At 39.7% G+C, this 23,822-nt stretch overlaps 1 long non-coding RNA gene across 1 annotated transcript; it reads right to left on the reverse strand.

Annotated features, from left to right (window-relative positions):
- Positions 1-5,492: 5,492 nt before the first annotated feature.
- On the reverse strand, positions 5,493-21,665 carry LOC117011946 (uncharacterized). Its single transcript, XR_004421076.1, has 3 exons — positions 21,450-21,665; positions 6,741-7,018; positions 5,493-5,666 (listed from the first exon to the last, which is right to left on the reverse strand). It is a non-coding gene; the product is annotated as an uncharacterized LOC117011946 (long non-coding RNA).
- Between the last annotated feature and the right edge of the window lie 2,157 nt (positions 21,666-23,822).

Consider the following 23,822-nt stretch of genomic DNA (forward strand, 5'->3'; position numbering starts at 1 on the left):
AGTTCCCTGACCTACACAGAGCCTCCAAGAACTCAAGATAAAAGAGATAAAAAGGTACATTACATTCAGCCAAGACCCAGGGCCCACTTTCCATTTGGCTCACTGCCTGCTTTCTTTCAGGCTTGTTCTGAGGTCTTTCAGCCCAAGGTCCATTGTGAGGTCCCACTCTCATGGTTCAGTTAACGCTCTCTCCAATTGGATATTTTCCTTTGCTGCTGTTTCTTTGGTTTTATCTTGCTTCTGAGGAGTCATTAAGCTACACATGCAAACCATATTTTGGGAGTTGTGCAGCTGCAGAGGTCCATGGATATTTAGTGGTGAACAAATCTCCTCATTTTTAAAGCTCAGCTGTTTGAAACATGCTGAATACAAAAATCGTTGGTGAGTTACAATGTGTTAAATGACTCTAATTAAATGCCTCTATAATACGATACAGTTGATGATATCTCATAGCAAAAATTATAGTTGGAGCACCTAGAGCGGTGAACACTATATTCTTTATCCTTTTATGTGGAACTGAGGAAGAATGGTACAAAAGCAACTTTGAAAAATAATTGTGTTATAGGAAAAGTTTTATAATTTGGATTCTTTCAGCCTCTTTATAACCTTTAGCAAATGATGTTTGTACAATGTTGAACATTGTCTTCATGCTTTTCATCTATTTGACAGAAGAATGAGGAGCAAATTACATTTAAACAAAATTTCCAACAGATGATAGTGTCTAGATAACTGGTCTGTTGTTTTTGTCTAATTTGGGTTTTTTACATAAAGCAGTTGTGAAAACAAGACATGAAATATTAAACTCCCGTTGAGGTCAGCATAAAATTGGCATCTCAGGGGAAGAGCTTTCTGGTCAGTTACTAAAGCAGACTTTAACATTCTCATTTAAATGAAACCTCCTGGAATTTCCCAAGATCTCTTGTTAGTGTCTTCCTATTTTGCACCTAGAAACCTACATTTGACACAATTTTCTTTCATTTGTACATAGAGTTTTGCTCTATTCCCACTAAAAGTCTAAGTTGAAGGAGTAATCCTTAATAATTTTCATAAATGTTTGGGTGAGATTTTCAACTTATTCTGAAATATAAATCATAAGATTTATATTTGCTTTTTAGGATGGCCAACTTATAGTATTCTGTTACAACATTATTTATGAGCTTGATTTGACAGAGTTTTTAGTGCAGTCAATTATTCTGATTGTCGGTAGACATTCTGCTTGAGTAAGGACCATGGAGTTCTGCTATCGTGGATGATATCCTGGATTCCAGTCCTGTTGCTACCATCGACGTGCTGAGCTAATCTTTTTATCTTTGTGTCTACAAGGAGAAAGTGTAGTTCCTAAAGCCAAACTTGTCCTCATGGATATAGAAAGAATAAGCATAATTATTGTAAAATGCTTTATAAATAAAGAGTGATATTGCTTGCTACATCCTGAACTTGATACTCCCATTTTAATTCCAGATTGGGAGCCAAAACCTTTTGTCTCAACTGAGAAAGCTGGTTCCATACCTCACTTAAGGCAATGGTTCTCCACTTAAATTTGTTTGAGATACTATACAGGTGCCCAGGCCTTACACTGAATCAGGATATCTGGGGGTAGGTGGTTCAGGGTGTATCTACATGCGATTCTCCTTTCAAGGGTAATGAAGAGGCATAGCCCAACTGCGACGTGCCGTGAAGGGTGCTAATGTTTTACATGAGTTCTTTCATTTAGTCTTTATAACACTGTTAGTCTTATTTTACAGATGAGGAAATAGAGATTCAGGATTCAGATGCTTCAAACTTGCCAAGATCATAGTTTCCAAATGCACTGCCAGCATATAACACAACCTTCTCTGTGTCCCCAGACTCCAGGTCTGTTCCTCTGCTCTTCTGCCTCTATAAGCGAGCCTTTACAAACCTGGCAAAGAAAAAGAACTTGGCAAAAAAAAACTAGATGGAGGCAGCAGTGTCTTCATACCAGCACCAGTTCCATCTGCTGTTTTCACCTGGGTTTTAAGCTCCTGTGAACTGGCTGGAGTTTTCTGGAAAAGGCAACTTCCTGATTGACTGTGGACGACTCAGGTTACCACCATTGTTTATCTCTGTGGCCTTTTGAAGCTCTGTGTAGACAAACTAAGGGTTCAGAACAGATGCTATTTGAACATAGGGTTCTGTTTAAGCAAGATATTTCCATGGATGGCCAACAGTAACAATGATTTGCGGATCCGGTTTCAAAAGACTTTACTGAAATGAAAATCCCATAAAACAGATGGAATCCCAAGTCTCTGTCCGTATGTAGTAAATATTTGTGGCAAAAAGTTTGTTTTGATGCTAATGTTTGTGCTGGACTGCACTTGAACGCGATGAGAGATTTTTCCCAAAAGGCATTCATTTGGTTTTGGAAAAGATGTGTCTATGCTCTTTGGTTTAATCACAAGTAGTATTCCCAGAGAAAAGAAGATGATTATCAGCAGAGGTTCAGCATTTATGGGGCAGAGGTAAGAGTGATCGAAAGGTGAACCTTTGTTTATAATGGGGAGAGAAAGCCTCAATTGGAGGACGATGTCACACAATGGAAAGGCATGAGCTGTGTAATTAGAAAAATCTGATATCAAATCCCGACTTTGCCTTATGTAAATAATAAGTTATTTAATGAGTTATAATCCTGTGTCAGGTACTAAGTTAGGCATTAGGCATACAGAGATAAGTAAGGAATAGTTCCTGGGAGCACGCAATCTAGAAATGTATATACATTTACAAATGTTTAAATTTACAATGGCTAAGCACAATGATAATGCCATTCACTGGGTACTAGGGAGGCACGGAGAAGGGGCATCTAGAAAGTCATAGGAAGGGGGCAGACCGGAAAGCCTTGCTTACTGGAGACTTTGGGTGAGTTACTTAATCTCCCTAAGCATCAGTTTCCTCAAGCTGATAATAACTACCTTGCTGCATTGTCGTGATAATTAAATTAAATAAGCTGTATAAAATAGCTACCATGGTAACAGGCAAATAGTAGAATTTCTATAAATAATAATGATAATAATGATGATTGTGATAACAAAGATGATATTGACATGAAGGACAAATGGGTTAAAAAACAAGAGCCTCTGGTATGGGTTGGAAGAGCCAACTATTTTGTCACTCAAAATTAGGCTAAAAAAAAAAAAAAAAAATTAGGCTAAGTGTCCACGTCTCTCCTTTGTGTTCTGAGCGTGCTGCATTGTAAGTATTTTTTCATTCCATTCAGTTGTGAGCTCACTGAGGACAGGCAGCATAATTCTGTCCTACAAACTACTGTGTCTGCAGAATTTAGACTTGCACCTAACATGCGGTAGTCTTTCCACACGTGTTCATGGGGGAAGGATGTGGAAAAGTAAGAAAATATAGAAAGAGAAACAGATAAAAGGGAGAAGGGAGAAGTCAAGCGAAATCATTGCTCAAGGACACTAAACACTGTTGCTCTTTCTCCTCTATTTTATGTTTCACAGCAACACCTTCATGATCAATACATCTTTCCATTACCCATTAGCCTCTAATCAGATACCATGCAAAATCTCAGTTTTGATGTCCTTTATCTTCCTTTTTCTCTTTCCAAGAGGGTTGAAGTTCCAGCCATGCTACCTATTGAGCTGGATGGCCTCATGTAAGTTTTTACTTTCTTTGTGTCAAGCGAAGATAAGTCCAGTTAAACATGAGATTGAAATTAAGTCCACTTCTTTCTAAAATTCTACTATAATTACAGTGAACATTTTTTAAATGGAAGAGGCAAGAAACTTATAAGAACAGGTGACAGCAGAGTTAGTGTTTAAAATTTTTTGAATGCTGGAAAGCTCATGAAACGAAGGTAATTGGCTGAAAACTCAGCCTGCATAGAGGGAAATCAATAATGAGCAAGTTCATTCATTACACTAGCCTACGGAAATGCTCCGAATTCGTAAGTACCTGAAACCTCTGAAGGCAAAGGGAAAAAAAGCACCAAATCTCCAGTTTTCCTGCCTGGTCCGTTCAGCCAAGATATTCCCCCTACCATGCTCTTGGCTGAAACATGGAAGTTTCCTCTCTCAAGAGCTTGAACCAGAGATGTTCTGGGCTTGAAACACCAGGCAGAGCCAAGCTTAGGCCCATAGCACCCTGCCCAAGCTAGAAAAAAATAAGTGAAAGTCTATGTATTGGTGTGTGACACTCCCTTAACCTTTTCCCCACCCCTGTTGCTACCAGAATCCTTGTGGACAGGGCTGTGTCACAAGGAAGGGGATTACAGGACTCCCCTCAGCAGAACTCAGCCAAAGACAAACACCAACAAACGCTGATTCTGGAGTCCTCCAACAAAATAACATAGTCCCTACAGTAAGCTCTATTGGTTGACATTTCTCATCTATACAAAAGAGCCTCCAAACAGCATTTTAATGCCTCACTTCTAAATAAATATAGACAACCAAGAATCCCCAGACATCTGAGGAGGTCTATCAATATGAAGGACAGAAACAAAAATAAGCAAATAAAAAAATAGAGAAAAAGAAAAGAAACTTGGAAAAAATAGATGTAATATCACAATAAAAAAAACTTTAAAAATTATCATTAATATTCTCAGAGTTATTAGAAGAAAGAATCAATACCTTCAAAATTCTAAGAGAAAAGTATATCCAATCTAGAATTCCATACTCAAACTATCAATCAAATGTAGACATAAAATTATATTTTCAGACCTTCAAGTTCTCAAAAGCTTGCTTCACAGAAGCCTTTTTTGAGTTAGCCACTGAATGATTTTAACAATAGCAACATAAGGCAGGAGGTAGGGGAAGCAAACAAAAATGAAGATGAAAACAGTAACTTTAATACATGAGAAAAGGTCAGAGGAGATGGTAAGAGAAGTCCCAGATGGCAGTTGTGCATCAAGGTAGGGATGTCCAATCCATATCAAAAGCACCATGGTGCACTTCACCAGGAATATCTTCAAATATTTTTAAAAAGGAAACACACTATCTGATGCATTCTGATTTACTGAGACGACATTTACTGTTATGTTTGGGATGAATTAGTGATAGGTTCATAGAAAAATAAATAAACAAACACATGGTAGTATTAACTCCAGAAGTGGAACAACAAATTTGTAAAAGAAAGAAGTAAAATTATTACACTATGTACCTCAGTTATACATAATACTATACGCCTATAAATAATATAAGCACTGAACATTTATTTAATGAGAAACTGTGACATAATTCCCAGGAGAAGATGGGTGAAGAGAAGTGTACATGGAGAGGCAAGGAGAGGGAAGGAGAGCTAAATCCTTATCTTTCATAGCAAAAATCAATATATTACAAATAAAACTGAAAAGTCAAGAAATCATAATGTAAGCAGAATATTTAGAAAAATGGAGAAAAATGTCAGAAGAAACCGCTAAAATGCTTGAAACAGAACACATGAACAGAAGTTTCAGAAGGCAAAAAGCAAGTCTATTATGTATTATTTAAATATTAAATGTATAATGCACAAAGTACCGAGTATTTGCACTGCACACGATAGGGACTCAAGAGGTGATTACAGCTGTTGCTGATGCTGTTGCTCAAAGCAGCCTCAAATATTCTGTGTGAGCCTTGCTCACAGTATCCCCAGCTTGAGGTCCATGTGTGTTGTGTCAACAGCTGTCCACACATCATTCTGGAAAGTACTTGGAGAAGCTGGGAGGGAAGGGAGAAGACATCAGGTGGGAGTAAACACCATCATTTATACATCTCCCCTTTGGTTCTTAAAATATAACAATGCAGCTAAATATATGTTTACAATATAAAACTGGCAGGAAAGAGACCTGTTTTGGAGGGTGTTTTGCTTCTTTCAGCCCCAACCTAGAAGCTGTTATTGTTGTAGTCAAGTGGAGTCCACTGGAAACCAATGTGATCAAAGGTGTCTTAGCCACATGAAGGGAGATTTTATTTTATTTTTTTTTGTTTTTACTCCTGAAGCTACAAGAGCTTAAAGGTAAACATATAGGGAAGAACTAGTTTGTCTTCACCACATAAATCTTCTCTGATTGGAAACTGTGACCCTCCTTGTCATTCTCCATCTTTGATATGCCGAATAAATTCATCTCAATATTTTTGCTACCATTGTCATTATTATTTTTGCCACAAAGTTAATCTGTTCTGTATTACATTAACCCTAGAGTTTCCTTTGAAAAGAAAACAACTTCTACGAGTGCAAGATAAGAAAACAAATGTTCCATAAAATAGACTTTACAATGTGGCACAGAGCTTTCTGCTCAGGTTACTACATCAAAGCAGCTTCTCCTCCCCTGACCAGAAGTGTGGCACTCCGCAGTCACTATGACAATGATCAGCAGACAGAACAACAGCAGTAGACTCATTTCACAGCTCTTAATCATAGCCAGTCAACAGAGTCCAAGAGTGAGCCCAGGGTTTGAACTGATGCAGGCTCTGGGCTGGGGGTTGGGACACTTGCCATTGTCATCCTAGCTCTTCCCTCGAAATGTACATCTTTGCAGGAGTCATCAATCTGGGCTGTCATTTTTTCATCAGTGAAGCCAGGTTAAATGTTATTTGAGTTTCCTTACAACTTGACTCCTGATTCTCCCCTTCCTGCTCACTCCAGAACCATAAATATCAGGCTAAGAAGAGAGGGTCTGGGTCAATCATGGTTAGATTCTGCCCAGTTGCCTCTTGTCTTGTAACCCTGGGCTAACTCTGCAACTCTCTGAGCCTTAATTTTCTGTTCTTTAAAGGGGAAAACAGCAGTACCTTTCCCACAGTGTCATTGTGAGGATTAAATGTGATAATGGAGGTCTGGTGTTGGCTCCAGAGTAACCGCCTGGCACAGAGTAACTTTTCACCAACCCAGCAACAATATTCTCCCTCATCTCCCTTACAGCCACCGGAGGCCATGAAGAAAGAGGAGCTGGTGAATCTTCCCCAAAAGTGAAGCCTCATGGGCTAGTGACTAAACAGATTGCTGAATCCTCTGATGGGGCTTTCAGGAGCGGGTGAGCATGAGCAGCGTCAGAGAGAAACTCTCACACCTGGAAAGACAGGATTAAAAAAAAAAAGTCAGTGATGACAGGAACTGCAAGGTCCTTCAGGGCAAAATAGATTTTTAAGAATCTGGTAACCTGTTCTATATGAACCCAGAGGAGATGAGATGAATTCTTCACAACTAGAAATATGTAGCTTTCCGTGTTTCCCCAAACATAAGACCTAACAGGAAAATACACCCTAGCATGATTTTTCAGGTTGACATCCCCTGAACATAAGCCCTGATGCGTCTTTTGGAGCAAAAATTAATATAAGATCAGGTCTTATTTTCGTGGTAACACAGTACTTCCTAGAGCTGCTGTCAAGGGCTCCACGCACACCCACTGTGGGGACAGAGCCCCAAAGAGCAATTTCCAGGCTCTCGGCCTCACGTGGAAAAGTGCTGGCTTGGGTAGTAGATGGCCATCAGCTGTGGCTAGTTGGCCGTCAGCTGTAACCATTGAGCCATTGGCCACTAATATAACTGCCGCGGCTGTGCTGGGGAGTGGAGTCGAGGGGAGTCGAGGAGAGTCAGTCGGTTGGCAGAAAAGCGGAGAGCAGGTCGCACGTCATGTGAATCCAGCCTCCAGTGACTGTAGTGGTGTGACTCCCCTACCTATGGCTACGTGGGTGTTCCTTTTTGGCCTCGCCACATCCTGCGTTCTTATGTGGGGAGCGGGACCAGAGACCCCGCAGGTGCCCTGCATGACACCCACACACTGACACACATACTGTCACACACACTTGCTCACAGTCTCTGACACACACATATACTTGCTTGCTAGTTCTCTCTCTCTCTCTCTCTCTCTCTCTCTCTCTCTCTCTCTCACACACACACACACACACACACACACACACACACACACACACACGGTGCTCTATCCAAGCTGGACTGATTAGGTGGCTGGCTCTGGCGTGGTTATAGTCATTGTTCATTATTCATAAAGTGTCATAAATGTGTAAGCTTCCTTACAATGGATGAAGCTCTGCCGAATAACACTAACAAGACAAAAAAGCTATCTTCTTGCCCCAAGGAGCATATGGTTGAAAACCTGACACGTGAAAGTTTAGGAGTAGCCCCTTGCTAGCTTCTAGAAGTGTAGCATGGAGAAACTACACACTTTTAGCAGGTAGATACAGTTATAGCGCAGTTTTTCCAGGAGGATTTTGAGGTTTTATGAGCAGAGACTTCAGTTATGTAAGGCCTGTTGCTATGTCAGTTAAGGAAAAGCAAGTGGTGAGGAGACAGAAAAAATAAGTTCAGTCCACTGCTAACTGTTTCCTGGCATCCAGAAAATTGCTAGCCCAGGAACTCATGACTTCTTACACCCACGTGTCTCCTTTATGGGGTAAAAGTAAATGATGGCAGAACACCTAACATGAACCAGGCCCATTCACATGCACCGCACTGTCTCCTGTGTGACCCCTAAGAACTCTGGGAGTTGGTCAGACCCCATTCTCCTGGCTGTAGAAAGATGAGCTGCTGTGCCCAAGATCACAGAAGGCTGCAGAGCTGCCATTTTCACTAGGTCTGCCTGAGTATGACACCTTTCCAGACCACCATGCTACTTCCTCCTCATTGGACAATGAATATGACAAAACTTCAAATATGCTTCCTCTCCTTATTCTTCCAGTCCATCTGATTGCTCACCCAAATCCAATAGGAAACTGTCTAGAGGTAGAACAATCAAGGAAGAGAAGACATTCAATACAGCAGAGGTGCACTAATATCAACTTTGCTGGCAGACGTTAAGACAGCTGGGGGTAGGAGTAGGCAGAGAGGCATCCCAGGCTGATTCGTTCAGCCAAGAGTTCACAGTGTGGATAATGTGATTATTCAGGGGCAGTCTCTTGGGGAGGGAAACAGCCTGACCCTACATTAATACTTAGTGTCGTGCACAGCAGATGATAAAAATATGCTTATTGATAGACTGATGGATTGAGCCTAGCCAATGCCCTGCATGTGTGTGTGATATTTATCACCAAAAAGAACTGTTCAGACAAGAGGGTTGTACCAAAAGCACAGAGAGTGTGCTCAGCTGCTCAAGAGGTACAGTTTTGGGGGGAACACCTCAGCCCCCAAACAATCATATTTTTCTGCTGGCTAGTCCTTGAAATTCCATCCTTAGAGCCCCAGCTCTTCAACTTCCTTCCTTCATTTACCTTGTTGATTTTGAACTTACCTGTGCCAGTTCCTGCCTGGGCTGGGCTAGAGATGAAAGTGGCAAGATGGGAATCCACCCATTGGCCCGAGGGAGAGGCAGACACCAGTAATGAAAACATAGGAGTGAGCCCAGGGGAAGCAGCAAGAAGACACTGGTGAATGAGCCACAGGAAAGCAGCCACCTGCACCTGGCACAGAGGCAAGAGTGAGCTTGACCAGAGCGTGCAACACAGCAGGCAGCCAGGTCCCAAGACCCTGCTCTGTGGGGCGGAGGATTCTGGAAGGGGAAGATGTTGCATGAGGGAGTGATATCATCACATCTGTATGTTAAAATGAAAATCAGGACAAAAAGGAGGAGGTTGGACTACATAATGCATTATGACACTTCAATTCTCATAAACATCCTTAGAAGGGATAATGAGTTTTAAACAGGCTATATATTCTTTGGAGTAAGTAAAAGATTCAAAAAGCAATTTTTTTATTAAGAAAGGAAGAATACCAAAACGGGTCTGAGCACTGAGGGAAGTGGAAATGAGGAAAGAAAGGTGGAAATTTGGTGCAGAGAAATAAACATCTATTTTACTCTTGTCCCACCAGGCCAGTGAAGAGGAGGGACATAAGTTATATAAATTCATTAATTTTGCTTAGTCTATCAGAAATTATTATTTCATGAATTTAAAACCCAATTTTAATCAACAATCCATGAATAGAGTATAGATAGCTGAATTAGCCTTACCTGAAAGATAACACATCTGTAAAGACATCTGTGAAAGAAGTCTTGGTTCCGTTGGTGTGAGTCCATATTAAGTCACCCCCCCAAAAAAAATTATTAAAGTTGAATTTTCCCATACAAAAAAGTATTTTGAAAAGAGGAACCAAAATATGTCAAATAATTGTTGATCAGCCTATAACTGTTTCTGGTATAGTGTTCTTATGGTACTGGTTTGTACCAGAAATACACCCTTTATGTAGGGGTAGAGGAAAAGTAAGAGTCCACAAAGATTTCCAAATGTTGGCCATGTAGCAGGCACCACACTAGGCCCAAGGAGAGGACAGTGAACAAAGACACAGAGTCTGAGATTTCATGGTTCTTACAGGCTAGTAAGGGAAATAAACAAATGCATTTAAATGAAAAGGCAAGTGGAAGAATTAGCACTGTGAAGGAAAAACTGAGGGAGAGTTTAATAACACAACATGATTCATTGCAATCAATTTTACATAGTACGATCAAGACAGGCTTCAAAAGGAGATGATATTTAAGCTGAGAACTGGACTTAAGAAAGAACTAGTTAGGGGAAGTGTGAGAGTCATTGGCGCAGAGAAAAAAACATGTGCACAGGAACACAATCCTTACTATCGTCAAGAGATGTATCAAGTGCTGAAGAAGCTCATAGGAAGAGAGCTGTCAAAACCGTGGAAAATGAAAACCAACAGTTAAGTCTGAGCATTAGCCCTCACACAGGAGGCTTTGCTTCCATGGACTTCTGTGACTCTCTGACAATGGGGTAGAGTCTGTTGTTCACCTGACTGCACATAGCTGAAAACTCATCAATCAACACAAAAGACCATTCTCTATGGTGGAATATACCATTACACTGCCTTTAGTAATTTGGGAAAAACAAATAAATGGGAAATGTTAAGAATTCATTTTCAGTGAGCCAACATTCCATTATGGTCGTACAGAGAGAATATGAGAACAAAAAGCTATGGGAGGGGAAGAAAAACAAGCATGCATGGGAAATTTGGATGAAATAATAGAGCTGCCCCTTTATTTTCCTTGAATTGATGGCATTGCAATTGAATTCATTTTTATCTTCAGAGATAAAGGTATTCTGTAACTCTTATTTTCCTTAAAAAAAAAAAAAAAAGAAAGAAAGAAAGAAAAGGAAGAAAGAAAGAAAGAAGAAAGGAAAAAGAAAAAAGAAAAAACATTCACTCTCTGGTTCCAGATTGCTTACCCCTAGGGAAATGTGCTGCCAGGAGGTAGGAGGTTCCAAGGAAATAAGTAGAGCATGAACGCTGCTGAGGTATAGATGTCTTTCTACGTCTGGCATGCAAAAAAGGAGTTCTCAGACCGCATGCGGGAACAAAAATCTACTTTGGTTATCTAATTGAAGTTAAGCATAGAAATGCAAGAACTCTGAAACTCCATAATTTTACTCTACATTCCCTCTCTTCTCGAAAATCAAAACAGTCATCATATTTCCATCTGGGCTTCTTAACTGGCTGGAGGGGTTATTCGTTTTAGGAAGTATGTTAGTCCCCATTTAGTATCTGCATCATTGCTTCCCCAAGGCTCAAAGCCCTTGCAACCAGGTCACGGTGAACTGTGGTACTACGAGGCCGTGGATCATATGGTACTGAAAGGAGCTTCATTTTCACTCTGATATAGCCATAAACTTGAAACCAAATAGCATTCCACATGAATTATTAGAAGGTCGCATGAAGAAAAATTTTAATTTCTTTCCTCTAAGATGTCTCCTCCTATCTTTCAATATTCTTTTCATTTGTCCTTCATTATGTAAGATTATGAAAGATAACTGCCTATTATCTCCTAAAAGACGCAGTTTCAGCTTGGTTGCTCTAAGTGACAGCGTGGTTCCCATTTCTAATGGCTCTCTCCAAGGGGAAGGAAGTACTTTGATTGAGAAGATTGGGCCTTTTTTGCAAAATCTTCTTAGAGCCTATTCCATTTCAAAATGAAAATCTGACATCACGTCAATAAGGAGCTTGGAATTGTTTACATTTGCTCCCTCTCAACACCCAGTGTCAGAATAATGAAAAGTTCCATGCCTCCTTGACTTAAGGCTGACATTCTGTCCTTCATGGACTTCCACTTGCCATAGAAGGAAGTGAAGAAATAATTTTCGGAGTTCTTATTGATCTGGCATTGCATTAACTGTCTGCTGAGCCAAGCTATTTATTGACTAAATGCTAGCTGGCCACTTCTAGTTAGCTCAGCTTTCCCAAGCAGATTTCAGGATGGGATGAAAAGACACCAGAACAGGATTCTCTGAAGCAGATGCAGAACTATCTGTGACCCCTACAAGTCTTTCCTATTTTCCAATCACGTTTTAAAGAGCTGAATGGGGCAACATGAAGTTGTCACTTGTCTTTCTTTCATGGAGTCAAATGAAGTTCATCTGGTAAGACCAAGTATTCGTCTAGGTAGGAATTCCATTTCTCGTTCGGTCATCAACCTTATTTAAGTAACATCCTCTTGGAAGCCACTCTTATTTACTTAGATTCACTCTTTGAAATGCTTTAGATTCTCAAAGAGAATAAGAGAAGAGCCAATTTTTAAACAATAAGCTCTGTATTGAAATATAAGTTACACACAGAAATCTGCCCAAATCATAAGTACAAATTTTGATGTTTTTACAAAGTGAACCACCTGTGTAACCAGTAAACAGATCAAGAGATAGAATATTACCCACACTCCAGAAGCTTCCTCTGTTACTTCTGTCACTGTTCCCCCAAAGGGTAACCATTACAGGGACTTCTAACACCAAGGATTAGTTTTGCCTGTTCCTGAACTTTACACAAATGGAATAATATAGCATGTAAACTTTTTTTCCTAGCTTCCTTCAATCAATATTCTCTTTGTAAGATTCAACCAAGAACAACAGAATTTTGAGGATAAGCTACATGAGAGATTACATCTGGTCTATATTTCTTTTTCCCTGATTTTGACAAGTATTTATGAAAAGCCAACACCAAAACTCTCAGGCTTCATTAATAAAAGTTTAACAGACATACCAAAATAGTGCAGATAATATCAAATAAAATACTTTGGTTAAGTAGAAACTGCCATGTCGAATTAGTTCAGCAACATTCAAAAGGGTGTGTGGGTACAGGTCCAACAGAATGTGTTGGACTCACACATAAGTACTCACACATTTTCAAGTTGAACATGAATGTATTCCTATTCATGGCATTACAGTGACTCCCTGCTTTAAAAACTTTGCAAAATTCTTCTAAGCTTCTTAAATTCTCTGTAGTTGAGAGCCACTATATAAATATTCACAGGATTTTGCAAAGCAAAAATGGCTGCTTTTCTTGGCTCCCAATGACAGACTTACTGGAACAAGTTGCAAAGCACAATCATATTAAATTTGAACATCAATTTTAGAAGCAACTCTTTATAATTTCTGGAGCTAGTAATCAAGAGGCAGAACATTAATAAGACTGTGTCAGAGAGTTTTAGCTCTTCTGGTTGGGATTTGCTTCTGATTTTAAAAATAAAAATAACCTGTAATATATAAAAATAAGTTTTCCTTCACATTGTACCATAAAGTCAAAATTACCTTTCATGACAATTAAATCATGCTTCTCATTTTAGAAGAGGGAGTGTTTGATTTTTCTCTTGTCTGAAAAAGGGGCACTGGAAGGAGATCTGTGGAAAAGCTCCCACACCTTGATGTAGCATTTGAGAGACCAAGATGAATACAACGTAAAATTGAGAAGAGTTGGAGAATCCAAAATTAGTATCGTTTTCATACCCAGTTTTGAGTCTCAAAAACCAGATTGGAACACTGTATATATCTGAAAAACAGCTCATTCATTCATTCATTCATTTATTCATTCCTTTACAAACATCCATGGTGTACTTACCATGTATCAAGCACAAGTTCATAATAGTTTACAAAATAAATAGTCTCTTGATATGGTAGAAAAATGCATACTTGGGATCAATAGTGTGCTAGTAACCAGGCTCTCTGGGGGGAAGGAAATCCCCAGTTTTTGTGTTTGTCACGTTCTACTATAAAAATATTTTCTCCGTGTCCAATTTCAAGATACCACTGTGAAGTTACTGGACTGGAGTTGGGGTGAGATGCACGCATTTGGCTCTTGTGAGCTAGCAGGAGCCAACTCCACATCACTGCTTTGAACGAATGTTTTTGAAGATGAAAAAAATGTACACTTCATACAGGATAAAGGTAAAATAAACAGTATTGGAACTTCTACTCAATTAATCAAAAGAAGCTGAGTGTACATTCTAGGACTCTGAAGACCCACATATATGGTATCTCATTCAAGCCTAGTAGAGTTGAAAAGCAAGTAAGGGTTTTCCAAGGGAAAGCAACACTGGCACAATAACACCCCCACTCCCAGGGCAGTGATTTGGAACAATGCCAAGTAGTCTGCCCTCTCAAGCAACTCCCTGTACAATTTTGTCATGATGTCTGAAATTCCCATAGTTAGCGTCAGTATTTAAATCTTTGTGTGTCAGAAGAGCCTTGTTAAAATGCTAGTGTTCCCTGATAGAGGTAGCAAATTGCACCCCGGGTAAGCAGGCAGTTTGGTGTAGTGAGAGCAATACTGACTGACAGGTAAAGTGTTCGTTCGGGTCCTGGCTTGCTACTTGCTAACCGTGTTACGTGTGGCAAGTCCCCTCAAAATTTCCAGCCTCAGTCTCCATGCAGACTCGATGACATCCTCTTTTGTTCTCATCACCTCGGGATCCAGTAGCCCTCTTAGTTTGGACTCAGACACTAGACTATTTGGTGGCTCTGTGCCAAAAGATCTGATGCTTTGACAGTGTTATGTGTTTGGAATTGCAGGACTAGGTAGAGCAGCAAAGAGAGATGTCTCTTTAGAAATGTTATTTTCTGTGAATAATTCACATTAAACCTAGTATGAAATGGAACTTTTCTCTCAGGGGTTCCTGTGAAGACCACCAGCTCTTACTAATGCTTTCTAAAAGTTCTCAGGATTTCCAAAGAAAGATGTCGTGAAACTATCAGCATCAAAATTTCTGGAGTCTAAGGAAGACATGGACATTGTAAGATGCAGCGTTCCTTTATGAGTTGAACTAAACAGAAGTGAAAGAGACCTGCCCAGAATTTTGAATACCATGAATCAGGGTTAATAGATAGATTCAAATATTTTATTCTATTAAAGTGGGCGTGGAATTTTGAAAGTGAGTTTCCTGCCACTCGTCCACTACACCCTCCATGGGCCCCTGGGGTGTACATGAATGTGCATCTTTATCATCCTCCTAAGAATCTTAAAAGTACAGCCTAGTTACCACACACCAGAATTCACTTTGGTCGAAAGTAATCGTCCAAGAAAACTGTGTTAATGTCATATTGCTTATCATAATTGTACCCCAAATCACAACAGACCCAGATAATACATGAAGTTCAGCTTAAACCAGCTCAAATAATCCCTCCAACACCCTTCAAACTTGAGTCCCTGCCATTGCCCTGGTTCTTAACTCCTGTTTGCAGAAACCCAAATTTTTCCAAATCTTATTTTTTGAAAATCTCTTGAAATTATAAATAAATAAATAAAATCCCCCTTTCAGCTTATTCTCCAGTCATTCTTAAGCGAAGAAATGTGTTTTTCTAAATCCTTGCTTGTTCCTGGTAAGGTGGCATTTTTCCGTCAGAGAGAGAAAATCTTAGTTGGCTTTAAAATTTTAACAAAGTTGTGCATGGGCACCTTGCATGAGCTGAGATCAGCATGTCTCTGAGAGCCAGTTGGCATTAGAGCCCCAGGATAAGAAGTGAGAACATTAAAAGTAAATTGTCAAGGATAAGGGCCATTTGAGGTCTTGCAACCCTAACTGTGTCAGTTTTTCCAGAGGCAGTGAAGCATGTGCTGAAGAGTATCCATTAATTGATGGAGCAAAATGGGCTTCTACAGGCAGAGAACTTTCTTCATTTATCTATATTTGCAATTAATTATTTTTCTGGTTATGAAAGAAATGCAAACTTATAAAAATGCAAATGGTAAAGAATATAAAAAATAATAGCAAATGTACCCTGTAATCACACACTCTGGAAATAACCACAATTATTATTGTATGTATACTTCCTTGAGTTTTTTATACAAAATACATGAATATCTACATAATAATTATCATTATTTTATAAAATGGATAATAACGTGTATATATGATTTTTACACAGTTTGTGCTGTGTGTGTGTGTGTGCGTGTGTGTGTTTGTGTATGTATACATAGAGAGAGAGACAGAAAGAGAGAGATAGAAAGAGAGAGACAAAAAATGTATACACACTTTGAGAAAGAAAAATTGTATTAAAATTGTAATACTCAATATATACCAATAACAAAAGATGAATACAAGTCACATTTGGCTTCTGCAATTACAAGAGGTGCTCAAAGTGGTTACCATCAGGGTCCAGACACTTCTGATTATGGAGAACTACTGCTTGAGCAACGGTGACCAAAATGTCCACTTATATACATTTTTTTGGCATCCCCACTACTGGGGGTACCAAAAAAATTTTGTTATCAGTATATATTGTTATCTTTTGTTATCAGTATATATTAAGTATAATATAGTTTTTTCCTTTCTTAAAATGTATATACTTTTTTTGGATATTATATATATATGTGTGTATATATATATAAAACAACTTGGTTTATATATATATATATATATATACACACATACATATATACACACACACACACACACACATATATATAAAACAACTTGGAGATATATATATATATATATATATATATATATATATATATATAAACTTATATTTAACTTACATTAAATCTTATATTACTGGGGTTTTTTTCTCCCCAGTCATCCTAGATGTCTTTTTATGTCAGTCCATGCAGTTCTATGCCCTTCTTTAAGGACTGGACAGAAAGAATCCTCTTTTAGCATATATGTATTATTGTAATTTATGAGGAGAGCATGGGACAGGTAGTGTCTCATTTCACAGGTGGATAAGTAGAGATGCAGAGAGGAGGCCTGCCCTTCCCAGAGTCCAGACCAAATGGCAACTATAGCCCAGCATGGCTGACACCTTCACATCTTGGGCTGTGAGGTAAGCTCCCTTCCCTGGTGCCAACTCATTGCTCCCTTCTCTTGAAATATAAGTTAAAATGATCACTTTGGAATGGGCTAAACTGTGCTAACCATAGATTGATTTTGCAGGTTGTTGCCGAGAGGGATACTCAAATAATCCTTAAACCACTGGGAATGGTCTGTCATCCCTGTGAGAACTAAAAATAAACCCACCAGGTTTCCTCTGCTCCATTTTTCAGCAGAAAATCAAAGGGAACCAATGATACATTTGCTTACAAATGCTGTGTATATTCCCTTAAGAGAAACAAGCTTTTGGAAATTACAGTTATTTATTGTTCCCTGTTAAGATACAAGAGGCCATTATAAACCTTCCATTCTCTATGGACCGGGAAGACAGCCATCCTTTCAGAGTGAGTAGAAGTCTGAAGCTGGGGGAGACTGGGTTGCTTCTGTAGGTAGGGTTGGAGAACTCCTGCTGTCACACTCTTGAGGCTCTGGCTGCAGGACCTTCCGGACATGGGCCATGTCCCTGTCCCTGGACCTGGAATATCGTCCTTCCTTATGCATCTGCTAATATACAGTGCATTTTATCAGACACTGTTCAAATCACTCCTCTCTCCAGCCTTTCAGCCCTTTCTGTCTCCTAGCTTCTGCCGCCTACATACCCAGTCTCCTCTTAGCTTAATTGTTGCTTTCCCCCCTTCTTTCCTGCTGCAATCAGGCTGTCTGCCTGGGCCTTACACTGGTCTATTTCTCTTCGCTGTTAGTCACCACGTTCTCTTGATTTTTCCTACATGTCTAGCCCATGGTCTCTGCACCATCCCCATCCCCTTCCTACTGAGCCCTAAGTGTCACCTCAACCCTAATTCTTGCCATGAGTGATTCCCCAGACATCCACCTTCAGAGTTTTCCTCACACCTGACAACTTGTCTCCTGCCTTCAGTAAAATTTCAGAAGCACAACCATACCCGTTGTCTCTTGTAAAGATGTGAATGGAACCCCATTGCTGATATTCATTAGTTCACTGAACAGGTATTTGTTGGTGCTGATACTACACAGGGGTCAGGGGGCTCTCCCAGAAGAGGACAAGAATTCACAGCGAGTCTTAAAGGAAGGATGGAATTCAGCCAGGTGACAAAGGGAGTCATGGCCCTCCACAGACTGTCCTCACCCCGAGTTCTTAACCTCTTCTCCACTGCTCCCTCCCCTAATTTAACCCTCCCCTCCAGCTTCATTCTGCAGCTAGTTTGCTCTCTTAGCACCCCTCACATCTCCTCTTCTGTTTCCTCTGCTTAGAAATTCTCCTTCAGTTGTGCCCACCTACTCATTCCCCTTCAAATCTAACCCCTCATGCACAATCCATAATCAAACGTTTCGTCCACATTCATGTATTCATGCTACAGTTACTTAGCAAAGTTTCACAGCGTGCTGCTTTGTGTCAGATATTGAATTACAGGCTGAATATACCTACAAGGGGAAGAAAAGACTTAGTCTCCACCCTAGGGGACCCATAGTCTATTATTCTAAACACCTAATCACACACCAGGACACTGCTATTATACCGCATGCAACAAACATTTCTTTTTGCTTGTTTGTTTTAAATTTAATAAAATAAAAATTTAAAAAGAGCAGCGGTCTCCAGACTTTTTAACCACATATACAACCCCTCGGGAAAAAATGTGAACACTCACTCCCAATCCGTATATATTTATTTATTTATAAATATATACATGTACTGCTGTTCTTCCCTACTATTATTTGGCAGGATATGTTCTGTGAATGAGATCGGTCATTAACCATTGTAGATTAGTCTGTTTTTCTTTTAATTCAAGTTTATTGGGGTGACAATTGTTCATAAAGTTATATAGATTTCAGGTGTACAATTCTGTAATACATTATCTATAAATTCCATTGTGTGTTCACCACCCAGAGAAATATTTCATATCATACATCTGATCCCTGTCTTTCTCCTTTTTAATCCTCCTCCCCACTTTCTCCTTTGGTTAATTTCCACTTTCTCCTTTTTCTCCTTCTCCCCCTCCCCCTTCTTCCTCTTAATTCTGGTTGCAATTATGTCTTTATCACTCAAGCATTTGATGCATTCTACTTTGTGTTACTGATTTCCTTTGTTTGCATTCTTTCTCTGTCTCAATTGTAAGCTCCTATTGGTCAGGAACCTCTTCTTTTACTATACTTCCTATAATGCATAGCAAAGTTCTTGGTACATATTTATTCTAGAACATTGCAACGTGTCAGGCTTTCACAGTTAAGGTTCTTGGCCTCTAGGGTCTCCAGATGAATGGAAAATAGAGCCCGTGTATGGAGCCTGCAGACACCATACCACACAAGGCCCTTGCATTGATTCCCTTTATTGTTATGAGTACGTGTGTGAGGAAATTTCCCCATGACAGCGAACAACCTTGCTCTGGCCCCCTCTCTCTTCCTTCCCTGGGCCTTCTCTGGGTTTTCATCATTGGCTATTCATGGGGAAAAGTGTTTCCTTCCTCTGACATTCCCCTCCATAAATGCACCCCAGCATTTGTTGTTCAAAGCTGGACTCACTGGCACAAGTCACCATCTAATTCAATAAATTCCTTTTCTGACTAAGCCAGAGTTGCAATGATTTATCTCTGGATCTCAAATTATTTTGACTCTCACATATACTTAAGTTATAAACCACGTTAGGTGTATATCTCATTTTTCATAAGTACTAATAGTCAGGTTTAAAAGTTACGGGATAATATTTTATAGAGGAAATGTTGAATTCTGTCATTTCTTTCCTAGAAAGCCTGAAATAAGTAACACAAGTATATAATAGTTTCGTTTTTTTTTAATTTTCCAGTGACTTTGGAAAACATTTGAATGGGAATTGCTTCCTTTTTACTTCAAAGCAGAGCTTTAAATTCCATAGACTTTAGGGAATATTTTTTTAAAGTTTTCAACTTGTTTTTGGTTGAGAATTGCTGATGATCTAATGTTTAAATCATAATTGAAACAGAAATGCTAAATTGAACTTTTTCTGGATTCTGTCCTATCTTGCCAAAATTTTAATAAGCCTTACACATAGAACCTTGAGAGTGGATATATTAATAATAATTTCAGCCACAGTCATATTTGTAGAAGAGTTACCAATGCAGTGAGTTGTGAGAAATGTTCCTGTTACATATACAGAAAGATAAACAGATGGTGAATAAACAGATAAATAAAGTTGAAATAAATAGTTACCAGGATAGTTACCAGGATAGTTACCAAATAGTTACCAGGATATTTTGGAAATTTTCTTCCCATATGTCTTTTTTTAATAATAAAATATTTATAAAATCCACATCTGAAAATGTTCAAATACAGCAATAGTAGGAGTAATGATACTTCTTGTAGTTGATACAACCTTTCTATACACCTCTTACATTAAGCAGAAAACGTAATTTTTAGAAAACAGAGTTGCTCTAAGAGAAACACCTGTACTATTGAAAAAGAAAATGATAAAATTCAGTAAACTTTTAAAAAAATGAACTTGTTTTCCAGAAATCATTGCAGTGCACCAATTTTATTTTATTATTAATGGGGTCATTTCAATTGCACAATATTAAAACTCATTTCTTATTATCACCACTAATCGGTATGTGGAGTCTCACTCACAAATTTGACAAATTTATGTTGTTGATAAAATGAAAATCCTATTTGTTTGCAACCAAATCATAGGTTATCACTGCCTTCATAACTTGAGAGTTGAATTTTGCTTCTTTCCACAACTCTGAAACTCAAGAGCTGCATTTTCTCTGTTATCTAGGCTCATAATCAGCAGAGGGATACTTCATAGTGTTTTGTAACACATCAGTATCACTGAACGCAGTTGGTAGCTTGAAGCAAGGTTAATTGGATTCATAACATGGCAATATCCAAATGGCTGAATATTTTAGCATTACATTTACTGGAAATCAGAAAGCATTCTTCATTTCTTACCTCATTTCTGATTAGAAGTTATCCCCTAAGTTTTACTGTTTAACCTTGTGGATCTGACTTCTTCTCTCAGGTGTTTAACTAGTCACTTTGGCACTGACCAGAGGTTAATTCAGAGGGAAGAGCTGAGCCCAACTCATTCTGTTTTAGGAGGTGAGAGGAGAGAGAGGATTCTCCAAAGTGCAGCACTTCTCGTTTTTCCATTGCTTTGCAGAAGCTCTGTGCTTTCACTGCCCAGACAAAGGGCAGGTTTGTTTCTGTGCCTGACAGAGCAGCTCATGTGCAATGGGGATGTGTGCTCCGGGTGCCCACTGGGCACGGCTGCCATCTGAAAACAGGCAGCCGGGTTCCGCCAGGCATCTGCTCATCTAGTTTATGGTTTCGCTGCATGAATAAAGCACCCACTAGAGATGGCTTGCAATGACAGTCTGCTTCTGAAGCCCATAGCTAAATCCAGGTTTCCCACCCCACTGGCACTCCGGCCAGCAGTGCCTCCTCACCCACATCCACGGAAACTCACCAGCCCTCGGTCTGAAGTGCACAGGCGAGGCGAGTGGGTGGGGTGTGCTAACCAGCCATTCATCCAATCCACATTTTCGGAGGGGCTCCTAGGTTCCAAGTTTTGAAGATGCAAAAATGAACAAAATCCAACTCCTCTCTTCTAGGGGCTCCCAGTTGGAATTGCTCAGGTCAGGAATTCAGATGACACAGCTCCACTTGTCATGAGGCCACTGTAGGATGCTGATCTGATCTGCATGGTGTCATGGTAAGAGAGGTAGAGTGGGAACAGATAAAGAAAAAACTTCTAAAGGAGACTAAATAGCCTGCTGTGGAATAAGCAACCCCCTAGCTCCCACACCTTCCCCAGTGCTGGACCTGAGGGATTACGACACAAGCCAACACAGAGGCCTATGAGCCAGTAGCGTCAAAGATTTGACAAGTGAACTGTTATCACGGTGACCATGGGTCCTCATATGGGCTCTAAGCCACATAGTATCTGGAGTTTATTATTTCATTTAATCATTAGAACAATTTTTCAGGTTGATACTATAATCCCATTTTACAGATGAGAAAGTGAGGTTCAATAACTTTCCTGAAGTCTCACTCCTAGTAAACGTGGGAATCAGGATTTGACCTCTGAACTGTAAGCCTTTATTTTTCCCTCTGAGCCAAGTTGTCTTCTGAAGAAGACACAGTAGGTTCCCAAGAAGCTCTGGGTATCTCTGATCTAGTTTCTGAGCAACGGGACAGCCCCCTTAAGCTCCTACCTTAGATCCCCTAATTCAGGGGATCAACCAATCTGGGTTTTTCCTGAGCCAATCATGGCAGAGCCAGTTGTAGCATTTTGTAACTGGCTCTTTTCTCGTCCACATGGGTGGATGTGCTAGAGTTGCTAGACCATCTGCTCTTCCAGCCTCTGCCAACCCAGGGTTTCTCTTCATCTCCCTGTAACCACTCTGGCAGTTCCTATTCTTCAATCACCTTTGTCTTCCAGTCCACTGGCTTTTTTTCATTTCATACCCTTCCTGAAGGGTATACCTTCCTGCTTATCCCATCCCAAGTAGCCTACTTATCTGCCTTCTAAAGATGAACCTTGACAGTCCAATATGTTAAGGCCATTGAAATGCTAAGTTTTGGAGCCAACAGAAGATACACAAAAAATATACAAATTGTAGCTCTGCCACCTACCATCTGAGTGACCTTAGCCAAGTGACTTTACCTTTCCTGGCCTCAGGTTTCTCATCTGCAGAATGTATATACTTTGCCAATCTCATAGGGTGGTTGCAAGGACTCAAAAGGCACAGAGTAACACTTGATACCAAGGGCACCACATTGCACAGTGCCAAGCTAAGATGGGAATAGTGTCCCCTGGTGTTATGCAGTTGTACAGGATACAACCTGTATGACTGACTGTATGTAACAGTCCTGCTTAGCATACAGTTAATGATCAGTAAATGTTGTTTTTTTATTTTTTTATTTTCCTTCTTGCTAGTAGCTGTTTGGGGGAACGAGTTGCAACAGGCCCTTAAAGTGTCCCTTGTGGGATCAGGAGAGCAGCTAGAGTCTATACCACGTAAAGATTGGAAGAAAATAGCTGCACTGTCCCCCTCAGCCATGTAAATGTTTGAGGAAAACCTTCCTGTAGAAAGCAGGTGGCAATAGCTGTCTTTGGTATCCCTTCTGCCCATGATGTGAAATGGTTGAGGGCACTGATCCATTCAAGTGTTCTTTTAGCCCAAGAGAAATGTGCAAACCCTCTTCACAGTGGCACAGACACAGCAGCTCCTGGGTGCCCTGCTCTCAGCCTGACTGGCAGACCAGATATTTAACTCATACTTCTCACTTTTACATGCTGTATCTTTGCCAAGAAAGTCTTGTATATTAAATAGCTACTTGCACAATAAATGTGTATTTCCCAGTAAGTCCTTCTGGATTCAATGAAATTCCAGAGAACTTTCTATGCAAGCGGCAAGGTCTCTGTAAAAGGAAAGTCATCTGAGCCATTTTCTAGTCAAAGCCCTTTGAATTCCCATCTTAACCTTATTACTTCCCTAACTCATTGCCTGACAATAAATATCCTTCTGATCTCTTGACCTTGCATGATTATTCAAATTATTGCCCTATTTTTACCTTTCTTTTCACAGCCACGTTCCTTACATATGGGGTCTACACCTATAGTCTCTCGTCAGCTTCCTATACTTCAGACACCATAATCTGCCTTCTATCACTCTTAAAATTGCTCCTGCCTTGTTAAGGTCCTTCCTTCTCCTTTTCTTGGCATCTCTCCAGACTCCCCAATTTTATTTTTTTTTCCTTTCAGGTTACCAATGACTTCTTCTTGGTGAAATGCTGGCCTTACCAGGCTTCAAAGAAATCCAATGGAGAAAGGAAA

The sequence above is a fragment of the Rhinolophus ferrumequinum genome, chromosome 19, assembly GCF_004115265.2.
Source record: "Rhinolophus ferrumequinum isolate MPI-CBG mRhiFer1 chromosome 19, mRhiFer1_v1.p, whole genome shotgun sequence".
In the NCBI taxonomy this organism is placed as follows: Eukaryota; Metazoa; Chordata; class Mammalia; order Chiroptera; family Rhinolophidae; genus Rhinolophus; species Rhinolophus ferrumequinum.